General features: G+C 40.3%; 1 pseudogene; it reads right to left on the bottom strand.

The window, feature by feature from the left end:
* Window positions 1-13,986: 13,986 nt before the first annotated feature.
* LOC138814738 (U6 spliceosomal RNA) lies at window positions 13,987-14,083 on the bottom strand (annotated as a pseudogene).
* Between the last annotated feature and the right edge of the window lie 1,438 nt (window positions 14,084-15,521).

The following is a 15,521-nucleotide window of genomic DNA, read 5'->3' as shown; positions in this document are numbered from 1 at the left end:
CTGCTACAGGAAGTCTGCCTCACTTTTGTAACAGGCAAACAAAAAGCCTCACTCCTGTACAGCTGTGTGACAAACAATTCATCTGGGCCATTTAGTTAGGATGAGTGTGGGCAGGCTCTGAAGGTCAGGAGAAAAAGGCCTCTTTGTACCTCAAGCTATCTCTCTCCCCAGTGCTCTGTTTTGACAGGAAGCCTTCATTTGTGCCACCTCCTGTGGCAGGCCAAGTTCCCTGCACTTATTCTGTCTTTGTGACTATGTTTCAGTGTTGAAACAAACTACTACCATTAATTCAAGAGTTCTTCTGGCAGACAATTGGGGAGCTGAACCTAATGAAATGATTCATTATTGGCAACGGTGCCTCCGTGTGTGTGTGTGTGTGTGTGTGTGTGTGTGTGTGTGTGTGTGTGTGTGTGTGTGTGTGTGTGTGTGTGTGTGTATGTGTGTGTGTGTGTGTGTATACCAGTCCTGGTGCTTGAACTCAGGAACTAACCACTGTATCTGAGTTTCTTCTGTACAAAGACAACACTCTACCACTTGAGCCACAGTGCCACTTCAGGGATTGACCTTTTCTATGGATGTGGTACTGAGTATTCAAACCCAGGGTTGCACACATGCAATGCAGTCTACCCCTAGGAAAAATTCCCAGCACTCCACTTCAGATTTCTTTCTTTTCTTGTAAGTTGGAGGAGTTGAAGTTTGGGCCTGAGTGCTGTCTCTCATCTCTTCAGCTCAAATCTAGCGCTCTAGCACTTGAGCTACAGGGCCCCTTCAGGCTTGCTGGTGGTTTTTGGAGATAACCATCTCAAGGAATTTCCTGCCAGGGCTGGCTTTGGACCATGATCTGAAATTGCTTTGAACCAAGATCTTCAGCTTCTTAAGCAGCCAGGATGATAGACCTCAGCTAAAGACACTTAAGCCCTGCACTTTGCTGCAAGGAGGTCCTTGGCTCAGCATGGTAGAACTTTAGCCATTAGCCCAAGAAGAAATTCAACACCTAGGCTGTGAGTTCAAGGTTCATGATGGTGAAAATTAAACCAAAACAATTGTCTGCAGGAGACAAGTCACTAGAGCTAAATATATACATAAATTTGGCCCTGCCCTGGGGATATATCTGAGCCTCAACTTTCTCATCTGCACAATCATCTTACTTGTGTAGCTCTTATAAGGACCAGATGCATGAATACTACTCGTGAAGGACTCAGCACATAGCACCCCGTGAATGACTCAGCACACAGTACCCCATGAATGATCCAGAACCCCATGAAGGACTGAGGACCAAGCACCCCAGGAAGGTTTCTTCACATTGCTGTATCATATAAACTGTCATTAGATTTAAGGTGCTTTCATCAGTATCACCACTCTTTCACATACACGTCACAAACCACACAAGTTCACATCTTATGGTTTAGGGGGGTATTTTTTTGTGGGGAGTATCATCAGCCTCGGGGATTTCACTCATAGGTTGGAGGTACTGTCCGAAGAACTTTTCCTCAAGGCTAGAGCTCTACCATTTTGAGGCACAGCTCAGAGCCTTGCAGACTTCCTGTCAGGGCTGAGTTTTCAACCCACCAGTGTCTGATCTCATTCCGCAAGCAGCAAGGGGTGAGCCAGCAGCATCTGGTTCCATGGTGCTGGGTTGCAGCTGTTGGCCTCTGGCTAAGTCATGTTAGGTGGCATCCATTGGCTTCAGACTCCCAGCTTGCTCTGTGATGAGGTATTTGAAATCCTGGCCTTCTATACTTGCAGTCAGAATATTCTAACTTGTTTTTGGTGCCAGTCCTGGGGCCTGAGTAAGGGCCTAAACACAGTCCTTAAGCTTCCATGCTCAACACCAATGCTCCACTTCTTGAATGGCAGCACTACTTGTGGTTTATTCTGTGCATGTGATATTGTGGAATGGATCCCAGGGCTTCATACATACTGGGCAAGCACTCTACCACAGAGCCCCAGGAATGACAAGTGTAGAAATAGATATGTAGATTGTTACACACACACACACACACACACACACACACACACACACACACACACACATATATACACATACATATATAAGTATATATATGTATGTATAAAACAAGACAGGGATGTCTGTATAGTAATTAATTATATATACTATATTACTCCCAATTATCAAGAAATTATTCCTTCCTTTATTTAAGTATTATGGTTGAATACATAATAAAGTATTAATTGAAAATTAGTCAATATACTATAATTATTGTGCATAATTTTATAATATAATCATACACTAAATACTAATGTAATTATTACTTTGCAACATTCCATTTGTATGGATATATATCAGAATGCATATCTTAGGCTCTCCCGCCATTCATAGGTGGCAGTCCTGGGATTCACACCCGGGCCTAGGTTGTTGATTTTGGCTATGGCTTCCCTGATAGCCCACCAAACTTCAGCAGTGCAAGGTCATGTACACTTTCCAGGCCCTGTCATTTAGAACCAGAATGGTTGCAATGCAAAGAAAAAAACATATAAAACCGCCTTCTGGAACTTCCCAGTTTTATCCTTCTCCTTTGTTTTCAGTTTTGGGGCCAGAACTCTGGGTCTGGGTGCTGTGCCTCAACTCTTCAGCTCAAGGCTATCGCTCTACCACTTGAGCCATAAGACTACTTCCAGTTTTTTCTACTTATGTGGTGCTGAGGAATCTAACCCAGGGCCTTATAGATGCAAGGCAAGCCCTGTTTACTGAGCCATCTTCCTAGAACTTCTACTTTTTTTATGGTCCCAAGATTTGAACTCAGCTCCTAGGATCTCAGGATGGGCTGTGGGTCCAGAGGCTGCACAGCAGCCTAGGATGATCAAAACTGAAACAGAGTTGCACGAGCTGAGTTCAAGCCCCAGGCATGGCCAAGAAAATATTAAGGCACTGGCTTGGAATTTGCACTGTTTTTCTGGCAGGCCTGGGATTTGAACTCAGGGTCTGGGTAAATCTGTGGTACTATGGGGGAGAGTAGGCTCACCGTCATTGAAGACAAGAATTTCAGCAAGAATTTCTAGGGCCCAATTTCAAGCCCCAGTACTGAAAAAAATAATATCTATATATGAGATCTATTTACGTGCATGGGTTTAAAACTTATGACATTCATTACCCTTATTTTTATTTTATTTAGTAATATTACATATATAGCATCTATTTCATATATTACATCTTATCACATGAATCTATTTGCATATGGATTATACATCATACTGAGACCCAAGACTTTCACAGACAAGGAAAAAATGTGTCAAAATTGGCTTCTGACTCAACATATAAAATTTTGGCCATGCTGGGATTTGAACTCACAGCCCACAATGCCCAATTCATGAAAGGGTCAGTTGTAGAACAAAAGCCTTTGGCAAACTGAGCTTCCAGCCAGTTCTGAGGACCTGGGAACAAGCCATAGTAGTGGCTGATAGAGAGAGATAGAGATAGAGATAGAGATATATCTCTATCTATCTATCTATCTATCTATCTATCTATCTATCTATCTATCTATCTATCTATCTATCTAAATGTCTCCAGAGATATAGATATATCTCTATCTATCTATCTATAGATACATATCTCTTCAGAGATATAGATAGACAGATAGATAGATCGATAGATAGATAGATCGATCGATAAATAGATAGATAGATAGCTGTAGATGCATGAAATAAGAGAGAGATGTCTGTATACTATGAAATTACATATACGATATTAGTATTGATTACTGGGAATTAAATTATTCCTTCCTTTTTTAAGGATCATGATTGAATACATAATAAATTATTAATTGAAAATTAGTCATTGTATTATAAATGTTGTGAATAATTTTATAATATAATTAAACACTAACTACTAATTTAGTTGTTACTTTTATAACATTCCATTTGTATAGCTGTACATGGGAATGGGATTTTAGAATCTCTGCCATTCATTAGTGGCAATCCCACGATTCGACCTCCAGACCTAAGCTGACAGTTTTGGCTATGGCTTCTTTAATAGTCCGCCAAACATCAGCAATGCAAAGTCAAGTACTCTTTCTTGCCTTGTCATTTACATCCAGGATGGTCACAATACAAAGGGGAAAAAAGTAAAAAACCACCTCTTGAACTTCTCAGTTTTATGCTTCCCTTTTTTTTTTGCCAGCCCCAAGATTTGAACTAGGGTCCTAGGATCCTAGGGTTGGCTGTGGCAGAGATGCCAAGACCTGAATGTAAGCACTGTGTTTGGGCAAAAAAATAATAATTATTATAAGGCCCTGATTTGGAATTTGCAACATTTTTCTGGCAGGCCTTTTATTTGAACTGAGGGTCTGGATAACTCTGTGACACTATGGGTGAAGGGGAAAGGCTCATCGTCCTTGAAGACAAGAAATTCAGATAAGTTCCCAGGGCCTGAAATGAAGCCCAGCACTGGAAAAAAGTAATATTAATATATGAGATCTATTTTCGTGCATGGGTTTACTGCGTATGATCTTTATTACCCTTGTTTATTTAGTACTATTACCCATATAATAGTTCTTTTATTACATCATATCACATAGGATATATTTGCATATGGATTATACATCATACTGAGACCCAGGACTTTCAAAGAGAAGGAAAAAAAAGTGTAAAAATTGGCTTCTTACTCCACGAATAAATTTTTGGCCATGCTGGGATTTCAAATCACGGACTACAATGGCCAGTCCATAAATGGGGTCACAGTCTTAGCACACCAGCCTCTGGCAAACTGAGATCCAGAAAGTTTTGACGACCTATGATCAAGCCATAGGAATGATCTTTCTCTCTCTCTCTCTCTATATATATATAGATAGATAGATAGATAGATAGATAGATAGATAGATAGATAGATAGATAGATAGATAGATAGATAGATATAGATAGATATAGATATAGATATATAGATATAGATATATCTATAGATATATATATAGATATAGTTATATAGAGAGATATATCTATATATCTCTATATATCTATAGATTTATAGATATATAGAGATACATATATAGATATATATAGAGAGATATATCTATATCTCTCTATATATATCTATAGATCTATAGATATATCTATAGAGATATATCTATAGATATATCTATAGATATCTATAGATATATCTATAGATATATATATATAGAGAGAGAGAGATCTATAGAATATAGATATATATCTATATATAGAAAGAGACATAGATAGATAGATAGATAGATATGTATATATATGCATACAGAGAGAGAGGGAATGTGAGGATATTAAATTATATATACTATAACCAATTATTAGTTATTAAATTATGCCTCCATTTAATGAAGTATCATGTTTGAATACTTATAAAAGCATTAATTAAAAATTAGTCAGTATCCTTCCATTAGGGGAATCATACCGTGGTGCTAGAATGGAAGATATAAATCCAATAAATTTTCTGTGGCATTCTAAAATAGAATCATGAATTTACTGCAAATTTAATTGTTACTTGTATTACATTCCATTAGCATTCACATGAATATGAATGAGTTTTTCAGGATCTCCTTCCATTTGTGGGTGGCAGTCCTGGCTTTCAAACTCCAGGCCTGATTAGTTACTTTCGAATGCAAACCATTAGAATGACACCTTGAAGATTTCAGATTGTTAAAATTACAAAAAAGCACAAAAAGAAGACAAGAATCAAAGGAGCCAGGGCTTCTGCCTGTAATCCTAGCTCCTCACAAAGCTGAGATGTAGAGAATGACAATTTGAATTCAGCCGTGGCAGGAAAGCCTGAGACACTCTTATTTTTAAGAGATCACAGGAAGAAAAAACATGAATGAGGCTGTGGCTCAAGGACAGAGTGCTACCATTGAGCAAAAGGAGCTCAGGAACAGGGCCTAGACTCATAGAACAAACCTGGAACTGCCATCCCTGCCCCCCACAAAAAGGAGGCAATAACTCTATATCTCTGTGTATGGATGGATGATGTAAGGATGATGGGCATTCAGCAGGTTGCCCATGCCCAGTCCCCCAACCTGGGCAAGCTGGAACAAGCCCTCAGAGAGTACTAAGTCTGAGCTGGAAGCTTGAACAAAGTATTCTTCTCTGCCATTTAATAACTGAAGCCTTAAGTTCTGGCTGAGGTGTCCAATCAGGACACCTAGCAGCCAGCCACTGCCTCCAGGGAGATCACAGTAACTAGACTGTAGGAGTTGTCAAAGTTTCTGGCTCCATATTCTCTATCCCTCTGAAGGATGTGAGCCTAGACCTCTGGGGCCTAGTGGCTATCACTCATTTATCATTCTCATTGCTGAGTCACAGTCTGGTCCAAAATCTTGGCAAAGATATGAAATAGCAATATATATGCCGAAAGGGATATGCCAATAAATCTCACCCTCATAACTCCCGTTAGAAGGGAGCCATGGGCTGCGAATGTGGCTTAGTGGTAGAGTGCTTACCTAGCATGCACTAAGCCCTGGGTTCGATTGCTCAGTACCACAGAAAGAGAAAAAGCCAAAAGTGGCACTGTGGCTTAAGTGATACAGTTCTAGCCTTGAGCAAAAGAAGCTCAGGAACATGTCCAGAACTTGAGTTCAAGCCCCAAGATTGGCAAAAAAATAAGTGAGCCTGATGAGACATATTCTTCTGGGAATCAGAGGATGGCCGAGGTTATAGGTAAGAGGTAGGGTACAGGGTAAGTGTTGGTGTTTAACCTCTGTAAGCTACTCGGGAGACTTAGATCTGAGGATCCCAATTGCAAGCAGGAAAGTCTCTATGAGACACTTTTCTCCAATTAATCACAAAAAGACAGAAGTAGAGTTGTGGTTTAAGTACTAGAGTGCTAGCCTTGAGCACAAAAGCTCAGGGATGGGATGGCATCCAGGCCATGAAATCAAACCCTAGGACTGGCACGCACTTGCACACACACACACACACACACACACACACACACACACACACACACACACACACACACACACACACACACACAAGATAGAGCATTTGCCAATCAGCCTGCACAAGTTCCATCTCTAGCAACTCAATATGAAAAGAAAGTGGGAGAAGGTAAGGAAATACTTGCTCCAGGAGGTGATATAAGCAGTGCCAAAATTCCACAGGAGTTCTAAGATGTGGATTCAGGGCAGACGGCCTCAGGCATAAGGTACAGCATGGGCAAAGATCCTGAGGTGTAGAGCAGTTGGTGTGGGTGGAATGAAGGTTCTGTGGCTTCAAGCAAGTATGGCAGGACATTCAAGGCTGAGTCACAGGTAGGGCAGAGAGTGGAGTCCCACAGGGGCCCAGGGTGAAGATTAGCTCGGCTTTTTCCCAGGGACCCCATCCATTTCCTGTGGCTGGAATCGTATTTTTAACAGTTCCTGACCCTCAGACCTCCTTTGCATGTAGAAGTCAGGGCAAACGCAGGGAAGAAGGCTTGCTTGACCCGTTGCAACAATGAGAAGTACAAGTTGTCATGTCTAAAACGAACTTTACAACTTTGGAGGGGGGGGAGGATTGGGTGGGGTGCCGAGGGGAGGCTGGGAAGGGATGGGAAGGGGAAACAAAGGAGGAGGCTACAATGCTTGATAAGAAATGTACTCATTATCTTGCGCATGTAATTTTAACCCCTCTGTACAGTATTTTCACAATAAAAAGAAAATAGAAAAGAAAAGCTTCTAGCCCAATGCCACCAGTGGCTCAACCCCTGTAAATCTTAGCTACTCAGGAGACTGAGATAGAGATCTTTTGAGAAGCCAGCTCAGGGGAGGAAAGTTAGTGAGACTCTTCTTGCCGATGAACTACTAAAAGCCAGAAATGGAGCTGTGGCTCAAGTCGTAAAGTGCTAACCTTGAGTTAAAATGTTAAGAGACCAGAGCCCAGGCCCTGAGTTCAAGCCCCAGTGCTGACACAGAAAAAGTAAAGAAAAGCTTTTAGGAGCTCCTAGTCCACTGTGGTGAGAGACTAGTCCTCAGAAGACTGAGATGTGAGGACCACGGTTCAAAGCTAGCCCAAGCAGGAAAGTCCGGGAGACTCTGATCTCCAAGGAACCTCAATAAAACCGGAAGTGGCTCTGTAGCTCAAGTGGTAAGCTGAAGAGCTTAGGGACAATGGCCAGGCCCAGAGTTCAATACCCATGACCAACCTCTTGCCTGCTTGTACCTCTGTGGCTCTAGGCAGAGTACTTTCCAGTGGGCCCCTAAGGGTCTCCCAATGTCTAGGTGTCCTACAAGTCTTGGGAGCAGCCTGTTTGGAGGCCATTGTCTACAGAGAAAGACATAGTACCAGAAAAGGGTGGAGCCTTTGGGCATAGAGATAATCAGAATGGCATCTGTCATGGATGTGATATGGATCTGAGTAGCAAATTGACGTCTCAGACCACAGTTCTGAGCCAGGAGGTGCAGAAGCTGCAAGATGTCATACCAGGTAATGCTCATTCATGAGGGTATCACAAGAGTGTGAATTTGTCAGGCACACCTTGGGCAAGTGTTGAGTTGGGCTCATGAAAGACTTGTAGGCTCAGGAATCCACAGCCAGCTGGCTGATGCTTGTAGCAGTAGCTGTCCCTGGAGTCCCAGGGCCCAGAGGCCTGCTTTCTTCACCAGTGCTCAGGGACACATGAAGGTCTGCAATCGTGGGCCGACTACAAATGAGCATCCATAGTGCCCTCTCCTTAGTCCTGTGGCCTAGTGCACAAATGGAGGGACTGGTTCCATGGAACTTACTTCCATGGCCCAGACCCCTCAGCCCAAGAAGGATTTAGGCAGAAAACACTTGATATGCCTGTAGAGTTTACTGTGACAATGCCTCAGGACTGCCCCCAGTTCTAGCTCAGCTCATCATTACCACCTTCCTGTGTATGTGTTTGGTGTGTGTGGGTGGGTGGGTGTGTGCGCGCGCGCACGCTCGCGCGTGCGCGCGCACACGTGAACGCATAAGCACCTTGGTTCTAGGGCTTGATCTCAGGGCCTGGGCTCTGTCCCTCACATTTTTCATTCAGGGCTAGCACTCTACCACTTAAGCCACAGCTTTTCTTCCAGCTTTTGGGTGGTTATTTGCAGAAGAGAGTCTCACAGACCTTTCTAACTGGGCTGCCTCTGAATGGCAATCCTCAGATCTCAGACTCCTGATGAGCTAGGAGTATGAGAGCATGAGCTATTAGCATCTGGCCACACTTCCTTTCTTGGCTAAAACAGATTACCTCTCTCCCAACTGAGCACCCATCTACAGCTACCCCTCCTATACCTGGCTTCGGATGAAACATAACCTCCTCCCCTGAGGAAAAAGAATGGGATCAGGTTTGAGTTTTATGTTCTTCACAGTCAGAGGCTGGTGGAAGCCGATGTGGAGGTCTGAGATCTGGGCCAGGGAAAATAGATAGCTGTTAGAACAGAAGAGTGTAGGAAAAGACATCCATGCAGCTGGATGCCAGTGGCTCATGCCTATAATCCTAGCTACTCAAGGCTGAGGCCTATGGATCAATCAACATTCAAAGCTAGCCTGGGCAAAGTCTTATCTTCAAAGAATCACGAAAAAGATGGGAAGCGGAGCTACTCTAGTTCAAGTAGTACAGCACCAACCTTGTGCAAACAAGCTAAAGATACCTAGGATACCACCTAGGCTCTGAGTTCAAGCCCTGGTAAACACACACACACACACACACACACACACACGCACACACACACACACACACACACACACACACACACATACACACACATCATTAGCAGGTGTCAGTGGCTCATACCAGAAATCCTAGCTACTCAAGTGGTTGAGCTCTTAAGGCAGCAACTTGAAGCCAGCCCAGGCAGGAAAGTATGTGAGACTCTTCTGTCTACTCAGCTACTAAAAAAGATGAAAGGTGAGCTATGGTTCAAGTGTCAGAGTGTAAGCCTTGAACAAAGAAAGCTCAGGGACAGTGCCAAGCTCTGAGTTCTAGCTCTAAGATTTTTTTAAAGACACCCTACACCCCATTCAGGCCATAAATTCTGATTTTGGTCTTCCTAGATCTCACCTCTGCTCCTGCCACTTCCACAGCACAAGTGGCCGGTGTGTGGCCAGCACTGGGTAAAGAAGTAAACTTACACAAGGGGGACATAGCCAGGTCAAGGATAATGCCCCAGAAAATTGAGGCACTGGCCATACCAGTCTCTCATCCCGTAGTTCTCTGGCCCTGGAGCTCAAAGTCTGTGCCTCTATTCTGGACATCTGGAATTGTCTAGAGGCCCTGCTAGCGTCGGAAGATAGACTTGCTGTGAAAAGATTTGTTGACATTTCCTAGCCATCGACCAATATTTTCAAGCTACCTTGGCCTCACCTCCCATGTAACCCCGGATCACCCTTGCTGGGTTAGCCTTCAGTCAGCTATCAAGCTCGAGTTGGTCAGAACAACTGGCAACCATCCTTCCCCCCACTCCACTGCCAGCTGGCTGGGAGTGGGACATACAGTACAGCCAGAGGCCCAGCTGAAAAAAAGGACGTTGCATGACTGACCCTGCCCCCCAGAGGCAGTGGAGAACATATGCCAGCTGGCCCTGCTGACACAGAATACTCTGGAGGTGGACAAAGATATGGATAGCCAAACTTGGGCTCCAAAGGAAAAGTGGAATATTTAGGTCTCTGACAATTTAAGACTCATTGTAGATACTGATAAGGGGCTAAAGGCAAGGTTGCAATGGAGAAACGGCACCATCCGAATATAGGAATAGGCAGACAGGCACTCAGGAAGTGGACAGAGAAAAATGAGGGAAAAATACACACACACACACACACACACACACACACACACACACACACACACACACACACACACACACACACACACACACACACACACACACCCCAACGGGTAGCCCAAGGTCTCAGCAGTCCTTGAGCACATGAATATTCCAACCCCCAAGAAGATGGCAGTATTGTTCTCTGAACAACTGTAGACAAAACTCAGAGCCTCTCACACATCTGGAATGGCTCCAAACACAGCAGGACATTTCCTACTATACACACAGCTTTTTGACAGAATTTGTTATTTTTTATTTCAGTTTTCTCAAGGCTAGCATTTTATTGCTTATACCACAGCGTCATTTCTATCTTTTGCTCGTTACTTTCAAATCAGAATCTAATGGACTTTTATTCTTGGTCTGCTTTCAAACCACAATCCTCAGATTTCATCTTTCTGATTAACTAGGATTAAAGACATGAGCCATCAGTGTGGCTTCTACTTTTTCCTCTATAGTTATCTAATGCACATACTTAGATAGCAATGTAAACCTGAGAGTATAGAAGCAAGATGTACAGTGATGATACTGTCCTGTCAGAAATTCAAGTTAGTAATGTAAATTTCTTCATAAGACCATAAACAAAAAATACCATGATACTGTGTAAGAGAACTCACTATTGAACATATGAGCTTTAAGAGCTTTCTAATAGATCCATTATTTATTGTTACCTAACATTATTAAATGTATGAGGCATTAGTAAAATAGAAGTCCTATGCATGACTACATAAATTCATTGTTTTTTTTAAAGACACTTGTTTTCATCTAAAAAAGTAGGCCTGTCTATTGTCTTCATGTGATTTTGATGATTGAAGGTGCTTAGTGAGAAGGTGAAAATGTATTAGTAGTCCTAAACTATCAATTCTCAATTTTTCTTCTTGGAGAATATAATGATCAAAGCAATAGTTCAGAATCAGCAAACAATAGTTCAGAATCATGCTTCCAGTGCAAGTGGATCACCAGTAAGAAATCCTCAATACCATTTTACACAAAGTTTTGTCACAGATACAATCTGCCTGCCTTCTCTAGCTGCTTTACTAGCTTGGACCTATTTCTTTATTGTACAGGAAAAGTGTGATTCAACTCATTTCAGTCAGATCTGTTACTATAATTACCCAGGATTTAGATTCTTGTCTGTAATTTGGTCAAAGCTATGTCTCTTTATGTAGGCTACTAAAATGTATTTACTAATTTCAAGTAAATACATAAGTTCTATTTCAATCTTTTAAAAAAATACAATTTTGTTTGCTCTATCAATTGATCAGAGTCATGGATTTTGTGGCTAGCTAGGTCACTGCACATCTCTATCTCTCTTCCTTTCTCTATTTCATGGTTCTCATAGATAATATGTTTGCTCCATAATTATCCTAATTTATTTTGCTTTTATATTTTTGGTTGCATCATTTCAACTTTTTGTTCTGCCACTTCCCAAATCATTTATATAGAAGGCATTATTTCATATTTTCTCATTCCTAGAATAAGATGCACATGAAGATATCACTGGTCCTCATTTTCAGCCTGTACCTTTGAATACGGAGGAACATCTTTCCTCTGTTCTCCATCAATTCCCTACTCTCCAGTTAGAATAATTTCAAATAGTAAAATTAGAAAAAGAGAATAAAAATCATGGTGAAAAAAGATATGCAGAAAATTCACCGGATATTTCTGACCAGTTCAACCAATGTGAACTATTAGGGAAATACATGGAAACCTCATTCCCACTGGCTCTCAAAGTCTCTGGTTAGTCAATTCTTAGGAAGATGAGGAACAGGATGAAAAAGTAAGGAATAGTATCAATTGCAAGACAAAAAATGGAGAAGGATCCAAGTAAATTTCTTCATTGGGCTACTGAAAATATTAAGCTTACAACAGTGCAGAGACTACTTTTCAAAAAGGCCACTCATGTGAATAATAGGGGATGATGATGAGTATACCCCTCTTCATCAGGGAGCCTACAGTGGACACTTAGACATTGTCCATGAGTTGGTGACTCAAGTGGCAAATGCAATAACTGTAGATGGCTGGACACGTCTGCACAGTGTATATATGTGGAATAATACCAGAGTGGCTTCTTTCTTACTTAATCATGATACAGACACCAATGTCAACTAAAGGCCTCTTGACCCCCTTACATCTTGCTGTTGAGAATTGAGATAGCGAAGATACACTGGATCTCCTTCTGTTGAACCATTATATAAAACCAGGTGTGAAGAACAACTTAGAAGAAACTGCATTTGAAATTGCCTAAAGGATAAGTATTTACCACTACCTCTATGAAGTTGTGGGAGGCTGTACAAATTGTTCTCTTAAGTCCTAATGGTCGGGTTAAGTTTCTTAAATTTCAAAAATGCAAGTCCATCCTTTGTGTCCATACAAAATATTTCCACAATCCAAATAAGGGCAATATCTTTTTTTTTTTTTTTTTTTTTGCTCGGTCATGGGGCTTGCACACTGGCCCTGGGCGCTATGCCTGTGTTCTTCAGCTCAAGGTGAGTGCTCTACGGCTTGAGCCACAGCTTCACTTCCAGGTTTCTAGTGGTTTATTGGAGATAAGAGTCTCAAGGACTTTCTTTCCTGGGCTGGCTTTGAACCATGAACCTTAGATCTTAGCCTCCTGAGTAGCTAGGATTATAGGAGTGAGCCACCAGAGCCCGGCAACATCAATACTTACTGTAAAAATTCATGAATTCCGTGGAATTCTTCAAAGTGAATTGCCTGCATTGGATGTCAAAATGTATTCAAGAGTTTTTGTTTATATGTATAATGATTTCTGCAAAGTTTGTGATTTTTTAATCAGAAATAATTTTAACGTATCTGTTGAAATGAGTAGTACAGAAACTAAAGTATTTCTGGTGCTTGTCTGAAAAAGAATATTTTAAAATATTCTATATTCTATGTTTGTATAATGTTCATAATTTATTTTATTCTTTCCTAGATATACTTTGAATTCTATATTATTTTATAATACATAGGTTCATTAATGTGTCCTTTCAGATTGTATTCGATATAGAAAGTCTTAGATTCCTTTTTTTCCTAGGTCCTAATATTATTTTTCTTTGGGATAAAATGACAATTTTGTCTAATTTCAAAAGTTTTGTAAAGTTTATGCTATGTAAACGCCTTTCTGAGGTGAAGATTTAATACACTAATGTCAAACTAAATTTAATTAAAAGGAATTACGTTTGTTGTTACACTTGTTATTTTGTAATCAACTTTTTAATAACTGTTTTTCATTTCTTGCATCTGAAGAATGAAAAATATGGAATACTTCACAAATTTTCATATCATCCTTGTGCAAATGCCATGTTAATCTCTGTAGTGTAATTTGGGAATACGTGCTGCTGAAGCATGTAGTATCTTCTAAATTTAAGTAGTTAATGATGAAATCTTTATACAGGCTTATATCCATGGGTGCCTACTTGGAACAAGGAATCCTTATTGTTCCTAACAATGCTATTATTTCCCTAAAATTCTGTGAATAGGGGAAAAATTATATGTTCAATTAATTGCTCACATTTGCAATTTTTTGTCAATGACAATTTTAAGTCTTTTTCATTTGGAATTTGATCATACTTTCAATAATTTGTAGCTAGGTCCAAAGGTGATGGCTTTTTCAAGTACTTATTGATCCAACTGACTTAGGTTTGTGAAGCTAATGGATTCAAAGTAAGCCTTGCTTACGGGCTACTTCTAACATTCTGCAGCTGACATTTTCCCAAATGAGGTCTTGCTGGCACAAATGTCTACCTGACCCTTTACTCTTCTCCCATGTAGGAACAGACAAATCAGAATATCTTACAATGACAGCATAGTTTGTTTTACTTGAATAAAACTAATCTTAGTTACAAGGATCATAGAGAGATGAACAGTTCAGTCAGAACTGTTCAGACTACAAGGTATTTTATCAAAATATAATTGTTTATTATATCTAACATTTCAAAAATAGCTAAAGCCAAGAAGATGAGAAATTGATCATATGCATAATTACTTAATGTCCTGGCCTGTCTACCATCCAACCAGGCAGGAACTTACCCTACTGCATTTCTATCACCAAATATTTTCATAGTTGCAGGAGAAGTCCAGATGTTTCTCCTAATTATTAGGCCTTAAATTGGTAATGTTTTAATCACAGTGTTTTCTCTTGCCTCCAGGCTGTAAATCTACAAATGGTAAAGCTTTAGGTCCAACTCTATCAAACACTGAGGTAGAGATAATGGAATAATACTTTAAAACAGAGTTGCCTTTGGTACTGTAACCACAACAGAATAATGCAAAACATGTGTCTTTTTCTTATATTATATATAGTTATATATTTTATATTTATATGTGCTGATTTTATATTTCACACAGTGAAACTTACTAGAATTTGTTGATAATTTCACAAATACATTAATATTTATTTATTCCAATAAATAGAATTGGAATACAAATAATTAGGTTTAAAATGTATATTAGAATATAAAAAGTATCAGCGCAATGTCTTTGGTATAAACTTGTGATACATTCTAACTGTTCTTGGTCTTCTGAATTCACATGGTAAAAAAAAAAAAAAACAATGTTTTTATCCGCTAATCTAAAAGGGATTTTACTCTGCTTCTCTGTTTATTGTTTTAACTCGCTGGTCCCAAACTGTTTTTCTCCATATTTCTGAAGCATTCCTACTAATTATTCCCAAATTTTGCTGATAAGATGTCTAACAAATATTATTCTTCTACATGACACAATGATTCCTAGGATCCCAGGTCCCAGTTACCGGCATCATCAGATAACAGAGGCAAGACTTCTCAC

Source organism: Dipodomys merriami, unplaced genomic scaffold, assembly GCF_024711535.1.
Source record: "Dipodomys merriami isolate MVZ:Mamm:240054 unplaced genomic scaffold, mDipMer1.0.p SCAF_605, whole genome shotgun sequence".
NCBI classification, from domain to species: Eukaryota; Metazoa; Chordata; class Mammalia; order Rodentia; family Heteromyidae; genus Dipodomys; species Dipodomys merriami.
Note: the sequence above shows the minus strand (reverse complement) of the source record. Positions and strands in the feature narration are given on the sequence as shown.